Source organism: Sapajus apella, unplaced genomic scaffold (genome assembly GCF_009761245.1).
Source record: "Sapajus apella isolate SASKATOON/1434 unplaced genomic scaffold, GSC_monkey_1.0 scaffold75, whole genome shotgun sequence".
Taxonomy (NCBI): Eukaryota; Metazoa; Chordata; class Mammalia; order Primates; family Cebidae; genus Sapajus; species Sapajus apella.
This window is the reverse complement of record NW_022437015.1, coordinates 5,007,448-5,027,334: the sequence shown is the minus strand read 5'-3', so window position 1 is coordinate 5,027,334 and position 19,887 is coordinate 5,007,448. Positions and strand designations below refer to the sequence as shown.

The 19,887-nt window shown below is 42.8% G+C and overlaps 1 pseudogene; it reads left to right on the top strand.

The window, feature by feature from the left end:
- The first annotated feature begins 5,545 nt into the window (after positions 1 to 5,545).
- On the top strand, positions 5,546 to 7,143 carry LOC116532310 (annotated as a pseudogene).
- Positions 7,144 to 19,887: the final 12,744 nt, after the last annotated feature.

Below are 19,887 nucleotides of genomic sequence, written 5' to 3'. Positions count from 1 at the left end.
GAAAAATGATTGAAGACTGTAAATGTTTCCCCAATTTGTACATGTGTGTTCAATTAACAGTATGTCTTTTTACATGTTTTAACTTTTATTTTAGGTTCAGGGGTACATGTGTTGGTTTGCTATATAGGTAAACTACTGACTCAGAGGCTTAGTGTACAAACTATTTCATCATCTGGGTACTAAACATAGTACCCAACAGGTTTTTTTTTTTTTTCCTGAACCTCTTTCTCCTCATTTCTACAATGGTAGAAAGCACTGTGGCAGAAAGTTTATACACCAGCAGTGTATAAACATTCCCTTTTCTCTGTAACCTCACCAGCATCTGTTATTTTTTGTCTTTTTAATAATAGCCATTCAAACTGGTGTGAGATGGTATCTCATTGTTGTGGTTTTGAATTACATTTCTTTAATGGTTAGTGATATTGGGCATTTTTTCATATTATTCTTGGCCACATGTATGTCTTCTTTTGAATGGTGTCTGTTCATGTCCTTTGCTTGTATTTTGCTTGAATGTTTCAATTCCTTGTAGGTTCTGAAAATTAGACCTTTGTCAGATGTATAATTTACAAGTATTTTCTCCCATTCTACAGGCTGCATGTTGACTCTGTTGATAGTTTCTTTCACTGTGCAGAGCTCTGGAGTTTAATTAAGTCCAATTTGTCAATTTTTGCTTTGGTTGCAATTGCTTTTGGCATTTCCATCATGAAATCTTTGCCAGTTTCTATGTCCAGAATGGTATTTCTTAGGTTATATTACAGGGGTTTTATAGTTTTTAGTATTATATTTAGGTCCTTAATTCATCTTGAATTGATTTTTGTATATGGTGTAAGAAAGGCGTCCAGTTTCAATCTTCTGCATTGAGAAGGTTGGCTCTGTGTCCCCTCCCATAATCCCATCTTAAATTGAAATCTCCACGTGTGAAGGGAGGGACCTGTAATCCCCATGTATCAAGGGAGGGAGGTGATTGGATCATGGGGAAAGTTTCCCCCGTGCTGTTTTCATGATACTTAGTGAGTTCTCATGAGATCTGATGTGTTAAATTCAGGTCTGGAATCTCTTTGTTAACTTTCTGCTCAATCATCTGTCTAATACTGTCAGTAAGGTGTTGAGGTCTCCCACTATTATTGTGTGTAAATCTAGGTCTCTTTGTAGGTCTCTAAGAATTTGCTTTATAAATCTGGGTGCACCTGCATTGGGTGCTAACAGATTTAGGATATTTAGGTCTTCTTGTTGGATTGAACCCTTTACCATTATGTAATCCCCTTGTCTTTTTTATCTTTGTTGTTTAAAGTCTGTTTTGTCTGATATTAGGATTGCAACCCCTGCTTTTTTTTTCTGTTTTCCATTTGCTTATATATTTATCTCCATTCCTCTATGTTTGGACCTATGGGTGTCTTTCCATGTGAAATGGGTTTCATGAAGACAGCATACTATTGGATCTTGCTTCTTTATCCAGTTTGCCACTCTATGACTTTTAACTGAGACACTTAGCCTATTTACATTTAAGGTTAGTATTGATATGTGTGAATTTGATCTTGTCATTGTGTCACTAGCTGGTTATTATGCATACTTGTTTGTGTGGTTGCTACACTAGTCTATGTACTTAAGTGTGTTTTTGTAGTGGCTGATACTGGTCTTTCCTTTCCATATTTAGTACTTCTTTCAGGAGCTCTTGTAAGGCAGGCCTGGTGGTAGGTAACAAATTGCCTTCAAATTTGCTTCTCTGTAAAGGATTTTATTTCTCCTTTGCTTATGAAGTTTAGTTTGGCCAGATATGAAATTATTGGTTGGAATTTCTTCTCTTCAAAAATGTTAAATATAGGCCCCCAATACCTTCTGGCCTGTAGGGTTTCTGCTGAGAGGTCCATTGTTAGTCATGGGTTTCTCCTGTTAGGTGACATGTCCTCTTTCTCTAGCTGCCTTTAACATTTTTTCTTTCATTCAACCTTGAGGATGATTATGTGTCTTGGAGATGGTCTTCTTGTGAAGAATTTTGTGAGAGTTCTCTGCATTTCCTGAATTTGAATGTTGGCATCTCTAGCTAGGCTAAGGAAGTTCTCATAAATGATATTCTGAAATGTTTTCCAAGTTCTTCCCTTTCTCCCCATCTTTTTCTGGGACATCAATGAGTTATAGATTTGTTCTTTTTACATAATCTTACAATTCTCAGGGGCTTTGTTCATTCATTTTTATTCCTTTTTCTTTATCCTTGTCTGACTATCATATTTCAGAAAGCCAGGGTTCAAGTTCTGAAATTCTTTTCAGCTTGGTCTATTCTGCTGTTGATACTTGCAATTGCATTATAAAATTCTTGTAGTGCCTTTTTCAGTTCTATCAGGTCAGATACATTATTTCTATATTGGCAATTTTGTCTGTCAGCTCCTGCATCATTTTATTGTGATTCTTAGCTTCCTTGGATTGGGTATCAATGTTTTCCTGAAGCTCACTGCTCTTCATTCCTATCCATATTCTGAATTCTATTTCTGTCATTTCAGCCATCTCAGCCTGGTTAAAAGCCCTTGCTGGAGAATAACTGTGGTTGTTTGAAGGAAAGAATGCACTCTGGCTTTTTGATTTGCCAGAGTTCTTGTGCTGTTTCTTTCCCATTTGTGTGAGTTAATGTTCCTTCAATCTGTGAAGTTTCTGTCCTTTGGATAGATTGTTTTGATTTTTTTCTTCTTTGATGTCCTTGGAGATTTGATAAAGAGATAAGGTGGGTTTAATTGACTGGCTTCAATACTAGTTCTCTCCTGGGTCTTGGAGGAACCCCTCCAATTGCTGTCTCTGTACCCATGTTTCTTTTCTTGAGAGCTCTGGTCCACAGGGCTCCCTCAGGCTGGGGATAAAGTTGGCCAAATTATGTCCTTGCCAGGTTGCCCCTAATCTGCCATTTATGTGCTTCCTGGGGAAACATATGGTTATCTCCACCCACAGAGTTCAGGTGGATGTGGAACTGCTGGGTTGGAAACTCTAGTGGGTGTGGCCCATCTGGCTATGGGAATGGGTGGGGGTGGGATTGCCAGTCTTGTTGTTTAGGGGTTTCCAGGGCAATAGGAGGCTATGCCCCTAGGCACATTCAGGCAGGTGTAAAACAGTTGGACTGGAAGCTCCAGCAGGTGTTGCCCACCTAGCTATTAGTGATGGGAGTGAGTAGGTTGATGAATCCTACCACTGGGACAACAGGAGGCTACACTCTCCAGCTGAGTTCACACAGAAGTGGGGCTATTGGGTCAAAAGCTTTATCAAGTGTTGCCCACCTGGCTACCAGTGGTGAGGGCAAGTGGAGACTCATTCTTTATCATCCAAGTGTTTCTTGGAACATCAGGAAGCTGCGCCTGTAGTCAAGCTCACACAGAAGCAAGGCCACTGGGATAGAAGCTGTAGGTGTTGCCTGCCTGGATACCAGTGGTGGGGGCAAGTGGGCTCCCATGCTGTGCTGTCTGACTGTTTCCTGTGACAACAAGAAGCTGCAACCTCCAGCTGAGTTTACTACAAAAGCATGCCTACTGTTCTGGAAGCTCTAGAAGGTTTTGCCCACCTGGCCACCAGTGGCAGGAACAGGTGGGTGTCTCAGGCTCTGCCATCCAAGTGTTTCCCGTTACAAGAAGAAGCTGAACTCTCCAGCTGGGTTTATGCAAAAGCAAGGCTGCTAGGCCAGAGGCTCTAACAGGTGTCATCCTGGTGGGTACTAGTGGCAGGTGTGGGTTAGGTCATTTGCTCCATCATTGGGTGTTTCCTGTGACAACAGGAAAGTGTTCCCTCCAGCTGAGTTCACATAAAATTAGGACCACTGGGCTGGAGGCTCTAGCAGTTGCTGTCCATATGGCTACCAACGGCAGGGGAGGGTGAGGTCTCATGCTATGCCATTGGGGTATTTCCTGTGACCACAGGAGCTATGCCCTCCAGCTAAGTTCATGAAAAGGCAACGCTGTTGGGACAGAAGCTTTAACAAGTGTTGCCCAGCTCCTACCAGTGGCAGGGTGGGTGGGGGTCTCATGCTCTGCCATTAGGGTGTTGCCTGTGAAAATAGAAAGCTGCAACGTCCAGCTTAGTTCACACAAAAGTGGGAGCACTGAACTGGAGGCTCCAGCAAGCATCGCCCAGCTGGATACCAGTGGCAGAGATGGGAGAGGTGGCCAGATGAGTTCAGGCCAAAGCAGGACTGCTGGGCTAAAAGCTGGTGCTGAGCCCTGGCCAGCAAGCAGTGGTAGACAACATGGCACTGCACCTGTGACCTCTATTTGGAGAGGTGGCAGCACTGCTGGTCTTCTCCAGGGCCCAGGGCTTGTGAAAGTCCCACTGGACTCAGGAGTTGCCCCTACAAAATGTCCAGGTGTCTCTCTGCCTCGGTCTAGAAGCATGGTGGGGGTTGCGGGGAGGGCCAGGGTGGTTCTCCCATTCCAGTCTTACACAGGTGCCTGTGGACAGTGTGAATCCCCCTGGAGGCTCTCATTCATTCACCCTTTCCTGTGTTGAAGAGGTTCTCCTGGCTCTGTGCTGAGCCCAGACAGGCTGATGCCCAGCTTTGCTCCTCTCTGTTCACTGCGTTTCTCTGATGCCCTGATGGATCCCGCTTTGGTTTCTGAGATAATAGGCCTGCAGGGTCTATTTTCAGTAGCCCTTTCATTTTCTCTCTGTGTGAGTGGTGAACACAAGCTCCTTCTAGTCCACTGTTTAGCCCTGCCACCCCAAATGTTTTCATTAGTAAAGAAACATTATTTATGCTTCAGCTAGTTAAAATTTAATCAGCCTTAGTTTAAGATTCAATTTATATATTTTGACTCTCCTGTTCAATGGCTAAATTATTTTTAGGTTAAAAGATCTCTCAATTCATATTCTCTGTGTCTTTTAGAGAAATAGTCCCAAACTAAGGCTAAATCCAATTTCTTTGTGTAGGTGGTTTCTGTAGCCCAGCAGGAGAGATGAGCCTTCATCTACATATAATACCCCTCTCTCCCTGCTTTTCACAGTAATTTTACAGATAAATGGCTCTGGAGGCTTAAAAAACAGCATTGGAGTATAGAAGTACCCACAGTAGCATTTTGTGATACCTGGTTGACACCTCTACCCTAATCCCATGATGACTCTGGGTCTCTTCCAGAAAGGACCCACTAGTCCCAAATACTTTCCAATCCATTTTGGACTGCCTCCCTACCAAACACTCTATACATATATATAAGTTATTACCTACCCAGAAAGAATATTTAGTTTTTCCAGAAGATGACATAGACAAGAATATTCTTCCATGAACTTAGAAATTATATGTTTCCATGAGTATAGGGGAAGATGGAACTCATTACAACTTAAGCACTTTTTGTAGCCATTTATTTTATAACCTCAGTTAAGCAGGCAGTATTTTTGAACAGTTATTTTATTATTTAATGTATTAGTCTTCATATGCAAAATATGCTAAAACCAGACATGCACAGCCCAATATGTACAGTAAGTCAATTATTTAAAAGTAGTTGCAGTCTCAAGAGCCTACAAAAAATGATCACAACAATTCATAAGATACAGTTGTCTTTAAGAGCACATTTACATTATCATGAAGTGAAACAAACTGATATGTGAAAATTGACGATGAATTCAGAAAATAAAATAATGCTGTCAAGAAGTAAGATCCCAGTCGGAGGCCTCTGACCCAGGACAGATACCGCCACAGCCTTCCTGATGCACCTGCTGGTCTGCATCTTTGGAATGGGCTCCTGGGTGACCATCAATGGGCTCTGGGTAGAGCTGCCCCTGCTGGTGATGGAACTGTCCGAGGGCTAGTACCTGCCCTCCTACCTCACAGTGGTCATCCAGCTGGCCAACATTGGGCCCCTCCTGGTTACCCTGCTCCATAACTTCCAGCCCAGCTGCCTTTACAAAGTGTCCATCATCTTTCCCCTGCTGGGTATGGGAACTGTCACCTGCATCATCTTTGCCTTCCTCTGGAATATGACCTCCTGGGTGCTGGACAGCCACCACAGCATCGCCTTCTTGGTCCTCACCTTATTCCTGGCCCTGGTGGACTGCGCCTCTTCGGTCACCTTCCTCCTCTTCATAAGCCAGCTGCCCACCTAATATCTGACTTCCTTCTTTGTGGATAAAAGACTCAGTGGCCTCTTGCCTGCTCTGGTGGCTCTTACCCAGGGCTCAGGTCTCACTACCTGCATCAATGTCACTGAGACATCAGACAGCATACCAAGCCCTGTGCCCACAGGGGAGACTGACATCGCACAGGGAATTCCCAGAGCTTTGGAGTCTGCCCTCCCCAGAACAGCAGCACCCCTATCCCACCTGGGGAGCCGCTACCTCCCCACCCACTTCTCACCCCTGGTCTTCTTCCTCCTACTGTCCTTCATGATGGCCTGCTGCCTCGTGGTGTTCTTTGTCCTCCAGCGTCAACCCTGGTGCTGGTAGGCCTCCATGGAAGACCTCCTCAACAACCAGGTCACCTTCCACTCGATCCGGCCGCAGGAAGAGAATGACTTGGTCCCTTCAGGCACGGTGGACAGCAGCCAGGGCCAGAGGCATCTAGATGAGAAAGCAGCCCCTGCTTCCCAGCCCACCTGACCTTCATCTATACCCTGGTGGTCTTTGTCTACACGCTCACCAATGGCGTGCAATGGCGTGCTGCCCTCTGTGCAAACCTACTCCTGCCTGTCCTATGGGCCGGTTGCCTACCACCTGGCCACCATCCTAAGCATTATGGCCAACACTCTTGCCTCCTTGCTCTCCATGTTCCTGCCTAACCGGTCTCTGCTGTTCCTGGGGGTCCTCTCTCTGCTCAAGGCCTGTTTTGGGGGCTACAACATGGCCATGGCGGTGATGAGCCCCTGCCCCCCTCCTGCAGGGCCACTGAGGGGGGAAGTCCTCATCGTGGCCTCATGGGTGCTGTTCAGCAGCTGCCTTAGCTACTTAAAGGTGATGCTGGGCATGATCCAGCGCAACCGCAGCCACAGAGCTCTGTTGTGGTGCGGGCCCACAGTGCAGCTGGGCTCGCTGCTCAGAGCACTGCTCACATTCCCTCTGGTAAACATGCTGTGGCTCTTCTCTTCCGCTGACTTCCACACCCTGCGCTGTCCCGCCTAGGGAGGCCACCAACCCCTCCCCCATTGCCAACAGCCAGAAACGGGTCAGGTCCAGAGAGGCAAGGTCACAGAGCAAGCAGCAGGAGCAGAGAGGCAGAGCCTGAGTACTTGAACCAAGAACGCAAGTGCCCACTAGGGACTGTGGGGAAGGTCACAGGCCTCCCATGGAACCCGGAAATGTAAGGCATAGCTCTATGCCTAACTCTGTATCACAGTACCTGTGACTACAGGTTCAGATCTCCTTTGCTTTGACTCTCAAGAGAGGACTGATTTGCAGCAGCATTTAGCTGGACGCAGGCCCAAGGGTGTTAGAAGAGAAACAGCTGGGAGGGCAAAGCTGTCCCTTCCGGCTGTGTGACCTTGTGGAAGTCACTTGGCTTCTCTGTGCCTGTTTCCTCATCCATGCAATGTGGATTATAGTAAGTACCAACTACCTCCCAGGCATGGCACCGAGACAACAGGAAGCAGCAGCCAGCAAAAAGCAAGCCCTCCTGGGCCATCTGCTGCTGATGTGACAGTCCATGGTAGTAACAAGAGTGGCAGTCAACACAACCTAGACATGGCCAGAAGGGTTGATACAGGCCCCTGCCCTCTCTCCTTTGCCCCTGAATCTCACAGAGGGGCTTCTACAAGACAGGTGGCTAATGGTAGAATCTTGAGCATCTTGGCTTATGGATTCCCAGCATGAGGGACATGGTACCCCACATACCTCTTCCTGTCATCCTTCCTGGCCCATGAAGCCCTGCTCGTTGAAGAGTAATTACCCTCCCGGAGGCAGGGAAAGATGATTTGCTGGTGGGGCTAGGGAAGGCCCACCCCTGAGCTTCTGAAAACGAACTCCCCCACCAGGCTGGGGACTAGACACACAGAACTCTGGAATTATTCTCTCAAATGGAGGGGGCAGAGGTGATTATTATTTTGTTTTAGTTTTTGTTTTTCTTTTTTAAAATAAACACATTTCCTGCATATATATATATATATATATATATATACACACACACACACACATCCATCCCAGTCATGGCTGCATTCTCAGTGAGAGCCTCCACTAAATTTGTTTTCTAACAAATATAAAGACATATATTTAAACCTTTTCCCAAACTACATTTACATTGCTGATGATTGTCAATAATACAGAGTAAAACCTCATTATAAAATGGTTTTTAGAGAAGTGGAGCAAGATGGCAGAATACAAGGCTCCACCAATCATCCCCACCACAAGCACACCATCTTAGCAACTATCTACAATTAAAAAAAACTTTATAAGAACCAAAAATTAGGTGCACATTTGTAGTACATGGTTTTAACTTCATATCACTGAAAGAGGCACTGAGAAGATAGAAAAAACAGTTCCAAGTCACCGACGACACCCCTCTCTTACCTCCTGTGGCAGCGTGGTGCAGAGAGCATCTTCTCTGGGCACTAGGGAGAGAGAACACAGTAATTGTGAGGCTTTGAACTCAGTGTTGTCCTGTTAGAGCAGAAAGAAAAACCTGATCAAACTCAGCTTATGCCTGCCCTTGGAGGGAAAATGTAAACCAGCCCTAGCCAGAAGAGAATCACTGATCCCAGTGGTTGGAATGTGAGCTCCTACAAAAGTCACCACTGAGGCTACTGCACCCTATGTCTCAAAGTAAATTTGAAAAGTAACCAAGGCCATAAGAAATGCAACTCCTAGGCAAGTCCTAGTGCTGAACTAGGCCCAGAGACTGCGATTTGAGTGGGAGGACATGTGACATATTGAAACACCAGCTAGGGAAGCCAAGGGAATGCTGCCATCACCCTTCCCCTAACTTCAGACTGCACAGCTCACAGGTCCAAAAGAGACCCCTTCTTTCTTCTTGAGGAGAAGACATGGAAGGGTGAGGAGGACTTTGTCTTGCATCTTGGATATCAGCACAGCCACAGCAGGATAGGGTACCAGACAGAGTACTAATGCCCCCATTACAAGGCTTAGCTTCCAGGCAACATCTCTAGACACACCTTTTGCCAGAAGGGATCCTGCTGCTTCAAATGAAAAACCCAGTTGTGTCAGCATTCATCATCTGCTAACTGAAGAGCCCTTGGGCCCTGAATAACCAGCAGCAATACCCAGGTACTACATCAAGGGCCTTGGGTGAGCCTCTGAGGCTTGCTGGCTTCATGTGAGACTCAGCACATTACTAGCTATGGTGGCTATGAGGCAAAACTTCTGCCTGAGAAAAGCAGAGGAAAAAGTAAATTGGACTTTGCTGACACATTAGGTACCAGCACAGCCACACTGGGGCAGAGCACCAAGCAAGTTCCTGGGGTCTCTGATTCCAGGTTGTGACTCTTGGATGCTATTTCTGAACCTGCCCAGAGCCAGAAAGGAGCCTACTACCTTCAAGGGTGAGTCCCAGGCCAGGCAGCATTCACAACAAACTGACTTAAAAGCCCATGGGCCTTAGAGGAACATTAGCTGGTAGTCTGCCAGTACTCCTCATGGCCTGGGATGGCAGTGGCTACATGGTGAGGCTACTCTGCCTTTGGAAAAGGGAGGGAAGAGTGGAAAAAACTGCATCCTGTTGCTTGAGTGTCAGCTTAGCCACAATACAAGTTGAACAAAACATTAAGAAGATCATTCATCATGATCAAGTGAGATTTATCGATGGGATGCAAAAATGATTCAACAAATTGTTGAATTTGTGAATAAAACAATACACATGATAGATCTTAGCAACAAAATGAAGAATGAAAACCATAATGGTTATTTCAATTGATGCTGAAAAGCATTTGAAAAAATTCAACATCCCTTCAGGATAAAAACCATCAGAAAACTGAGTATAGAAGGAACATACCTCAACATAATAAAAGCCATATATGACAGACCAATAGCTAGTATCATACTAAATGGGGAACAACATAAAGCCCTTCCTCTGAGATCTGGAACAGGACAAGGATGCCCACTTTCACGACTGTTATTCACCATAGTACTGGAAGGGCTTGCTAGAGCAATCAGACAAGAGAAAGAAATACAGGGCACCCAAATTGGAAAGGAAGAAGTCAAATTATCCTTGTTTGCAGATGATATCATCCTATATTTGGAAAAATCTAAAGAGTCCATCAAAAAACCATCAGAACTGACAAATTCAGTAAAGTTGCAGAATACAAAGTCAGCATACAAAAATCAGTAGCATTTCTATATACCAACAATAAACAATGTGAATAAGAAATAAAGGCCGGGCACGGTGGCTCATGCCTGTAATCCCAGCACTTTGGGAGGCTGAGGCAGGTGGATCATGAGGTCAGGAGTTCGAGACCAGCCTGACCAATATGGTGAAACCTCATCTTTACTAAAAATACAAAAATTAGCTGGGCGTGGTGGCACATGCCTGTAATCCCAGCTACTCAGGAGGCTGAGGCAGGAGAATTGCCTGAACCTGGGAGGCAGAGGTTGCAGTGAGCCAAGATCATGCCACTGCACTCCAGCCTGGGCGACAGAGTGAGACTTCATCTCAAAAAATAAATAAATAAATAAATAAATAATCCTATTTAAAATTGCCACAAATAAATTTAAATACCTAAAAATTGACTTAAGAAGGTGTATTAGTTCATTTCCACACTGCTGATAAAGACATACCCAAGATTGGAAAATTTGCAAAAGAAACAGGTTTAATCAACTTAGAGTTCTACATGGCTGGGGAGGCCTCATAATCATGGTGGAAGGCAAGAAGGAGCACATCTTGTCTTATATGGATGGTAGCAGGCAAAGAGAGAGCTTGTGTAGGAGAACTCCTCTTTATAAAACCATCAGATCTCCTGAGACTTATTCACTACTGTGAAAACAGCACAGGAAAAATCCACCCCCATGATTCGATTACCTCCCACTGGGTCCCACATGCCACATGTGGGAATTGTGGCAGTTACAATTCAAGATGAAATTTGGGTAGGGACACAGCCAAACCATATCACTCCACCCTTGGCCCCTCCCAAATCTCATGTCCTCACATTTCAAAGCCAATCGTGCCTTTCTAACAGTCCCCCAAAGTCTTAACTCATTTCAGCATTAACTCAAAAGTCCACAGTCCAAAGTCTCATCTAAGACAAGGCAAGTCCCTTCCACCTATGAGCCTGTAAAATCAAAAAGCAAGTTACTTACTTTCTAGATACAATGAATATATAGGCATTGGGGAAATACAGGCATTCCAAATGGGAGAAATTGGCCAAAACAAAGGGGCTACAGGCCCCATTGCAAGTCCAAATTTCAGTGGGGCAATCAAATCTTACAGCTCCAAAATGATCTCCTTCGACTCTATGTCTCACATCCAGGTCACACTGATACAAGAGGTGGGTTCCTATGGTCTTGGGTACCTCCAGCCCTGTGGCTTTGCAGGGTATAGCCTCCCTCCCAGCTGCCTTCACAGTCTGGCAGTGAGTGTCTGCGGCTTTTCCAGGCATACAATACAAGCTGTCAGTGGATCTACCATTCTGGGGTCTGGCAGACAGTGACCCTCTTCTCACAGGTCCACTAGGTGGTGCCCCAGTAGGGACTCTTTGTGAGAAATCCGATCCCATATTTCCCTTCCACATTGCCCTAGTAGAGGTTCTACATGAAAACTCCACCCCTGCAGCAAACTTCTGCCTGGGCATCCAAACATTTCCATACATCCTCTGAGACCTAGGCAGAGGTTCCCAAACCTCAATTCTTGACTTCTATGCTCTTGCAGGCTCAACCTGCAAGAAAGGCTTGAGGCTTGAACCCTCTAAAGCCATGGCCCAAGCTCTACATTGACCCCTTTCAGCCACGGCTAGAGTGGCTGTGATGCAGAGCATCAAGTCCCTAGGGGTGAACACAGCACAGGGAACCTGAACCCAGCCCATGAAATCACTTTATCCTCCTAGGCCTCTGGGCCTGTAATGGGAGGGCCTGCCTTGAAGACTTCTGACATGCCCTGGATACATTTTCCCCATTGTCTTGTGGATTGACATTCAGCTCCTTGTTACTTACGCAAAATTCTGCAGTGGGCTTGAATTTGTCCTCAGAAAATGAGATTTTCTCTTCTATGGCATTGTAAGGCTGCAAATTTTCCAAACTTTTATACTCTGCTTCCCTTATAAAACAGAATGCTTTTAATAGCACCAATGTCACCTCTTGAATGCTTTGCTGCTTAGACATTTCTTCCTCCAGATATCCTAAATCATCTCTATCAAGTTCAAAGCTCCACAAATCTCTAGAGCAGGGGCAAAATTCCACCAGTCTCTTTGCTAAAACATAACAAGAGTCACCTCTGCTCCAATTCCCAGCAAGTTCTTCACTTCCATCAGAGACCACCTCAGCATGGACTTTCTTGTCCATACTGCTATCAGCATTTTTGGCAAAGCCATTCAACAACTCCCTAGGGAGTTTCAAACTTTCCTGTCTTCTTCTGAGCCCTCCAAACTGTTCCAACCTCTGCTTGTTATATAGTTCCAAAATCACTTTCACATTTTTGGGTATATTTTCAGCAGCACCCCATTCCTCATACCAATTTACTGTATTAGTCCACTTTCATACTGCTGATAAAGACATACCCAAGACTGGGCAATTTACAAAAGAAAGAGATTTAATTAGACTCAGTTCCACATGGCTGGGGAGACCCCGCAATCATGGCAGAAGGCAAGGAGGAGCAAGTCACGTCTTACATGAATGGAAGCAGGCAAAAAGAGGGACCTTATGCAGAAAAATTCTCGATTTTTTAAAACTATCAGATCTCATGACACTCATTCACTATCACGAGAACAGTGCAGGAAAGACCCGCCCCCATAATTCAATCACCTCCCACCAGGGTCCTCCCATGACATGCAGGAAATATGGGAGTTACAATTCAAGATGAGATTTGGATGAGGACGCAGCCAAACTATATCACTACACAAAGAAGACTACGTCAAGGCATTTAATAATCAGAAACCCAGGCCGGGTGTGGTCGCTCACGCCTGTAATCCGAGCACTTTGAGAGGCCAAGGCAGACAGATCACCTGAGGTCAGGAGTTCGAAACCAGCCTGACCAACATGGTGAAACCTCGTCTCTACTAAAAATATAAAAATTAGCTGGGCGACATGGCATCTGCCTGTAATCCCAGCTACTAGGGGGACTGAGGCAGAAGAATCACTTGAACCCAGGAGTTGAAGGTTGCAGTGACCCCAGATCATGCCATTGCACTCCAGCCTGGGCAACAAGAGCAAAACTCTGTCTCAAATAATAATAATAATAATCATCATCATCAGAACCCCAAAGGTCAAGGACAAACAAAGGCTCCTAAAAGCAGCAAAAGAGAAGAAACAAATAACATACAATGGAGCTGCAATACATCTGGCAACAAACTTTTCAGAAAAAAACCTTACAGGCCAAGAGATCTGTAAGGTACAAGCAATCTACAGATTCAATAAAATTTCTATCAGTATACCAATGACATTCTTTACAGAAATAGAAAAAAAAATCCTAAAATGTATATAGAACCAATAAAACTCCAGAATAGCCAATACTATCCTAAGAAAAAAGAACAAAACTGAAGGAATCACATTACCTGACCTCAAATTATGCTACAGAGCTATGGCTACCAAAACAGCATGGTAATGGCATAAAAACAGACACATAGACCAATGGAACAAAATAGAAAACCCAGAAACAAATCAACACAAATACAGTGAACTCATTGTTGACAAACGTGCCAAGAATATACACTGGGAAAAAGACACTCTTTTCAATAAATCATGCTGGGAAAACTGAATATCCATATCCATATGCAGAAGAATGAAACTAGACTCATATATCTCTTGCCATATACAAAAATCAAATCAAAATGAATTAAACACCTAAATCTAAGACCTGAAACTAAACATTGGAGAAACTCCCAAAGACATCAATCTGGGCAAAGATTTCTTGAGTAATATTCCACAAGCACAGGCAACCAAAGCAAAAATAGACAAATGAGATCACATCAAGTTAAAAAGCTTCTGCAGGCCGGGCGCAGTGGCTCAAGCCTGTAATCCCAGCACTTTGGGAGGCCGAGGCGGGTGGATCATGAGGTCAAGAGATCGAGACCATCCTGGTCAACACGGTGAAACCCCGTCTCTACTAAAAATACAAAACATTTGCTGGGCATGGTGGCACGTGCCTGTAATCCCAGCTACTCAGGAAGCTGAGGCAGGAGAATTGCCTGAACCCAGGAGGCGGAGGTTGCGGTGAGCCGAGATCGCGCCATTGCACTCCAGCCTGGGTAACAAGAGCGAAACTCCGTCCCAAAAAAAAATAAATAAATAAAAATAAAAAAAATAAAAAGCTTCTGCACAGCAAAAAAATACAATCAACAAAGTGAATAGACTACATACAGAACAGGAGAAAATATTTGCAAACTACCCATCTGACAAGGAATTAATAACTAGACAATATAAGAAGCTCAAACAACTCTATAGGAAAACAATCTAACAATCTGATTTGAAAATAGGCAAAAGATTTGAATAGACATTCTCAAAAGAAGACACCAAAGTGGAAAATGTATATGAAAAGGTGTTTGACACCATTGACCATCAGAGAAATACAAATCAAAACTACAATAAGATATTATCTCATTCCAGTTAAAATGACTTTTATACAAAAGATAGGCAATAATAAATGCTGACAAGGATGTGCAGAAAAGAGAACCCCGGATACTGTTGGTGGGATTGTAAATTATTAATAGTATGACAGCTATGAAGAAGAGGTTTGGAGGTTCCTCAAAAAAAAAAAAGCTAAAAATAGAGCTACCATGTAATCCAGGAATCCAACTGCTAGGTATACCCAAAAGAAGGAAAATCTGTATACCAAAGAGATGTCTGCACTCCCATGTTTGTTGCAGCAGTCTTCACGATAGCCATCATTTGGAAGCAATCTAAGTATCCATCAACAGAGGAGTGGATAAAGAAAATGTGGTACCAAAATAAGGATACCCTCTCTCACCACTCCTATTCAACATAGCATTGGATTCCTGGCCAGAGCCATCAGGCAAAAGAAACAAAGGGCATCCAAACAGAAACAAACAAAGGTCATCCAAAATCCCTGTTTGCAGATGACATGATTCCATATCTATAAAACCCACAGTCTCAGGCCAAAAGCTCCTTCAGCTGATAAATGACTTCAGCAAAGTTTCAGGGTATAAAATCAATGGACAAAAATCACCAGCATTTCTATACACCAACAACAGTGAAGCCAAGAGACAAATCAGGAATATAATCCCATTCACAATTGCCATAAAAAGAATAAAATACCTAGAAATATAGCTAACTTGTGAGGTGAAACAGCTCTGCAATGAGAACTCCAAAACACAGCTCAAAGAAATCTGAGATGATACAAACAAATGGAAAAATATTCCATGCTCATAGATAGGAAGAATCAATATTGTTTAAATGGCCATATTGAACAAAGCAATTTACAGATTCAATGCTATTCCTATCAAATCACAATGACATTCTTCACAGAACTAGAAAAAAACTTTTTTTTTTTTTTTTTTAGATGGAGTCTTGCTCTGTCGCCCAGGCTGGAGTGCAATGGTGCAATCTCGGCTCACTACAACCTCTGCCTCCCGGGTTCAAGCAATTCTCCTGCCTTGGTCTCCCGAGTAGCTGGGATTACAGGCACCCACCACCACGTCTGGCTAGTTTTTGTGTTTTTAGCAGAGACGGGGTTCTGCCATGTTGGCCAGGTTGCTTTCAAACTCCTGACCTCAGGTGATCCACCCGCCTCAGTCTCCCAAAGTGCTGGGATTACAGGCGTAAGCCACCACGTCTGGCCAAAAAACTATTTTTAAATTAATCTGGAACCCAAAAGCAGAGCCCAAATAACCCAGGCAATCCTGAGCAAAGAGAACAAAGCTGGAGGTATCACGTTACCTGACTTCAAACTATACTACAGGACTACAGTAATCAAAATAGCACAATACTAATACAAAAACAGACACACAGACCAATAGAACAGAATAGGGAACCCAGAAATAAGGTCATACACCTACAACCATCTGAACTTCAACAAAGCTGACAAAAGCAAGCAATGGGGAAAGTATTCTCTATTCAGTAAATAGTGCTAGGATCTCTGACTAGCCATAGACAAAAAATTGAAACTGAACCCCTTTCTTATACCATACAAAAAATCAACATATAATGGATTAAAGACTTAAATGTAAAACTCAAAACTGTAAAAATCCTGAAAGACAACTCAGGCAATACCATTCTGGACATAGGAATGAGCAAAGATTTCATAATGAAGATGCCAAAAGCAATTGCAACAAAAGCAAAAAATGACAAATGGCTTCTAATTAAACTTAAGAGCTTCTGTACTGCAAAAGAAACTATCAACTGAGTAAACAGACAACCTACAGAATGGGAGAAAATATTTGCAAACTATGCATCTGACAAAAGTCTAATATCCAGCATCTCTTAAGCAACTTAAAACAAATTTACAAGAAAAAACAACCCCATTAAAAAAACGGCAAAGCTACTTTTCAAAAGAAGACATGCATGCGGCCAAGAAGTATATGAAAAAAGCTCAATATCACTGATCACTAGAGAAATGCAAATCAAAGCCACACTAAGATACCATTTCACACCAGTCAGAATGGTCATTATTAAAAAGTCAGGCTGGGCACGGTGGCTTATTTCTGTAATTCTAGCACTTGGGGAGGCTGAAGTGGGCAGATCGCTTGAGCCCAGGAGTTAGAGGCAAGCCTGGGCAATATGGCAAAACCCCACCTCTACAAAAAGTACAAAAATTAGCTGGGCATGGTGGTACACACCTGTAGTCCCAGCTACTAAAGAAGCTGAGGTAGGAGGATCACTTGAGCCCAAGAGGTCAAACCTGCAATGAGATGTGAGCGTGCCTCTGTAGTCCATCCTGGGTGACAGAGTGAAAACCTGTCTCAGATAAAAAGAAGTCAAAAAATGGCAGATGTTGACAAGGTTGCAGAGAAAAGGGAACACTTATACACTGTTGGAGGGAGTGTAAATTAATTCAGCCATTCTGGAAAGCAGCATGGTGATTCCTCAAAGAGCTAAACACAGAACTCCCATTCAACCCAGCAATCCCATAACTGGGTATATACCCAAAGGAATATAAATCATTCTACCATAAAGACACATGCAGGCCACGTGCAGTGGCTCCCGCCTTAATCCTAGCACTTTGGGAGGCTGAGGCGGGTGGATCACTTGGGGTCAGGAGTTCAAGACCAGCCCGGCCAACATGATGAAACCCTGTCTCTACTAAAAAAAAAAAATATATATATATATATTTTTTTAATTTATTTACATATATATTTGCATATATATTTACATATATATTTGCATATATATTTACACATATATTTACACATATATATTTACATATATATTTTTATATATATTTACATATATATTTACATATGTATATTTATGTATATATTTACATATATATATTTATGTATATATTTACATATATATGTAAACTAGCTGGAAATCACTTGAACCTGAGAGGCAGAGGTTGCAATGAGCCAAGATCGCACCACTACCCTCCAGCCTGGGCAACAGAGTGATACTCCATCTCAAAAAAAAAAAAAAAAAAAAAACACTCATGTGAATGTTCATTGCAGCACTATGCACAATAGTAAAGACATGGAATCAACCTAAATGCCCATCAATGACAGATCATATAAAGAAATTGTGGTACACATACACCATGGAATACTATGCAGCTATAAAAATGAACAAGATCAGGTCTTTTGTGAGAACATGGATGGAGCTGGAGGCCATTATCCTTGGCAAACTAACACAGGAACAGAAAATCAAATACCACATGTTCTCACTCATAAGTGGGAGGTAAATGATGAAAACTCACGGACACAAAGAGGGGAACAACAGACACTGGGGCCTACTTAAGGTTGGAGGGTGGGAGGTGGGAGAGGATTAGGAAAAATAACTATTGGGTACTAGGGTGACAAGATAATCTGTATGACAAACTGCTATGACACAAGTTTACCTATATAACGAACCTCCACATATATCCCTGAACATAAGATTTTTTTTTAATGTGGTACTTATATACAATAGAGTACTACTCAGCCATAAAAAAGAATGAGATCCTGTCATTCGCAACCATATGGATGGAACTGGAGATCATTATGGTAAGTGAAATAAGCCAAGCACAGAAAGACAAACATCACCTGTTTTACTTATTTGTGGGATCTAAAACTCAAAACAATTGAAATCATAGACACAGAGAGTAGAAAGATGGTAACCAGAGGCTTGAAAGGATAGTGGGAGGGTGGAGGGGCAGATAGGTTTATGTGTACAACAAAATAGAAACAATGAATAAGACCTGATATTTGCTAGCACAACAGGGTGACTATAGTCAATAATTTAATTGTACACTTTAAAACAACTAAAAGTGCAATTGGACTGCTTGTAATACAAAGGCTAAATGCTTGAAGAGATGGATATCTTATTTTCCATAATGTGATTATTTCACATTGTGTGCATGCATCAAAACGTTTCATGTACCCCATAAATATACTTACTATATACACAGAAAAATTAAAAATTAAAAATATATATAGATAGGTGATAGCTGTTTGTCTTACTGTATTTATATTCTTTTAAAAGTCTTATACTTCTGTATATAAAGAATACACACTACAACTTACAAAATGTAAATGTGCAAGAGTTAAATTGTGATAGAGGACAGAAATATAATGAAAAATCTTGTTAGTTTTTCTCACACCTATTATTTAACTTATGCTACTGTTAATTAATACTAATGGCCACTGTTTAGTCCTAATGTTTTGTTTAAATAGCACTTATGTAACAGAAAATAATACATAAAAAACATATAATTTCAAATACTTATTCTTAAGTAATGATACATATGCACAATTATTTATGTTATGGGTTTTCTTCATCTAGCACATCTACGTCCTGGGTTGGCTCTCTGAAGGTTGGTCACCCTAAGACTATAGTACCATCTTGTTTATATAAAAAATATATAAACAAGATACTATTTGTAAATTGCATAGAATAGAAACTGGTAAACAATGATGCCTTCTGTGAAAGTGACATCAGTGGCCAGAACAGGTAAGAAAAATTTTCTTTTACTAGGATATTTTTAAATACTCTTAAATGTTGTACCCTGCAAATATACCAGCTATTTTTTTTTTTTTTTTCTTTTTTTGAGATGGAGTCTCGGCTCACTGCAACCTCCACCTCCCGGGTTTCAGCAATTCTCCCGCCTCAGCCTCCTGAGTAGGTGGGACTACAGGCATGAGCCACCATGCAGGGCTAATTTTTGTATTTTTAGAAGAGAAAGGGTTTCACCATGTTGGCCAGGCTGGTCTCAAACTCCTGACCTTAAGTGATCTACCCGCCTGGGGCTCCCAAACTGCTGAAATTATAGGCGTGAGCCACTGCGCCCAGCCTCCACCTATTTTTAAATGTTGTACACTGAAAATATTCTAAACCAAGGGACTGTTATTAATTTTACACAGAGGCTGGCCACAGTGAGAGTGGGGAAAGGCACCATCTCAGCATGGGAGCACGTGCTCTCACTGGAAACAATGTATCGATAACACGTGTTTCTTGGCAAGCCGGCCCAAACTTCAAGATGGCGGCCCAGCGGACGGCTGGTTGTGACGAGTCTGATGAGGTTAGTTGCTTCACAAAACTGAAGGGCCCACTAAGCCTGGGAAATCAGTATGTATTTGTGTATGTGTTTGTGAGGAGAGCCACTGGAGGGTTTTAAGGAAAACAGTGATTGGATTTATGACTAAAAGGGTCCTCTAGCTGTGTAAGGAATGCGGGGGGGGGGACCCTATTTGG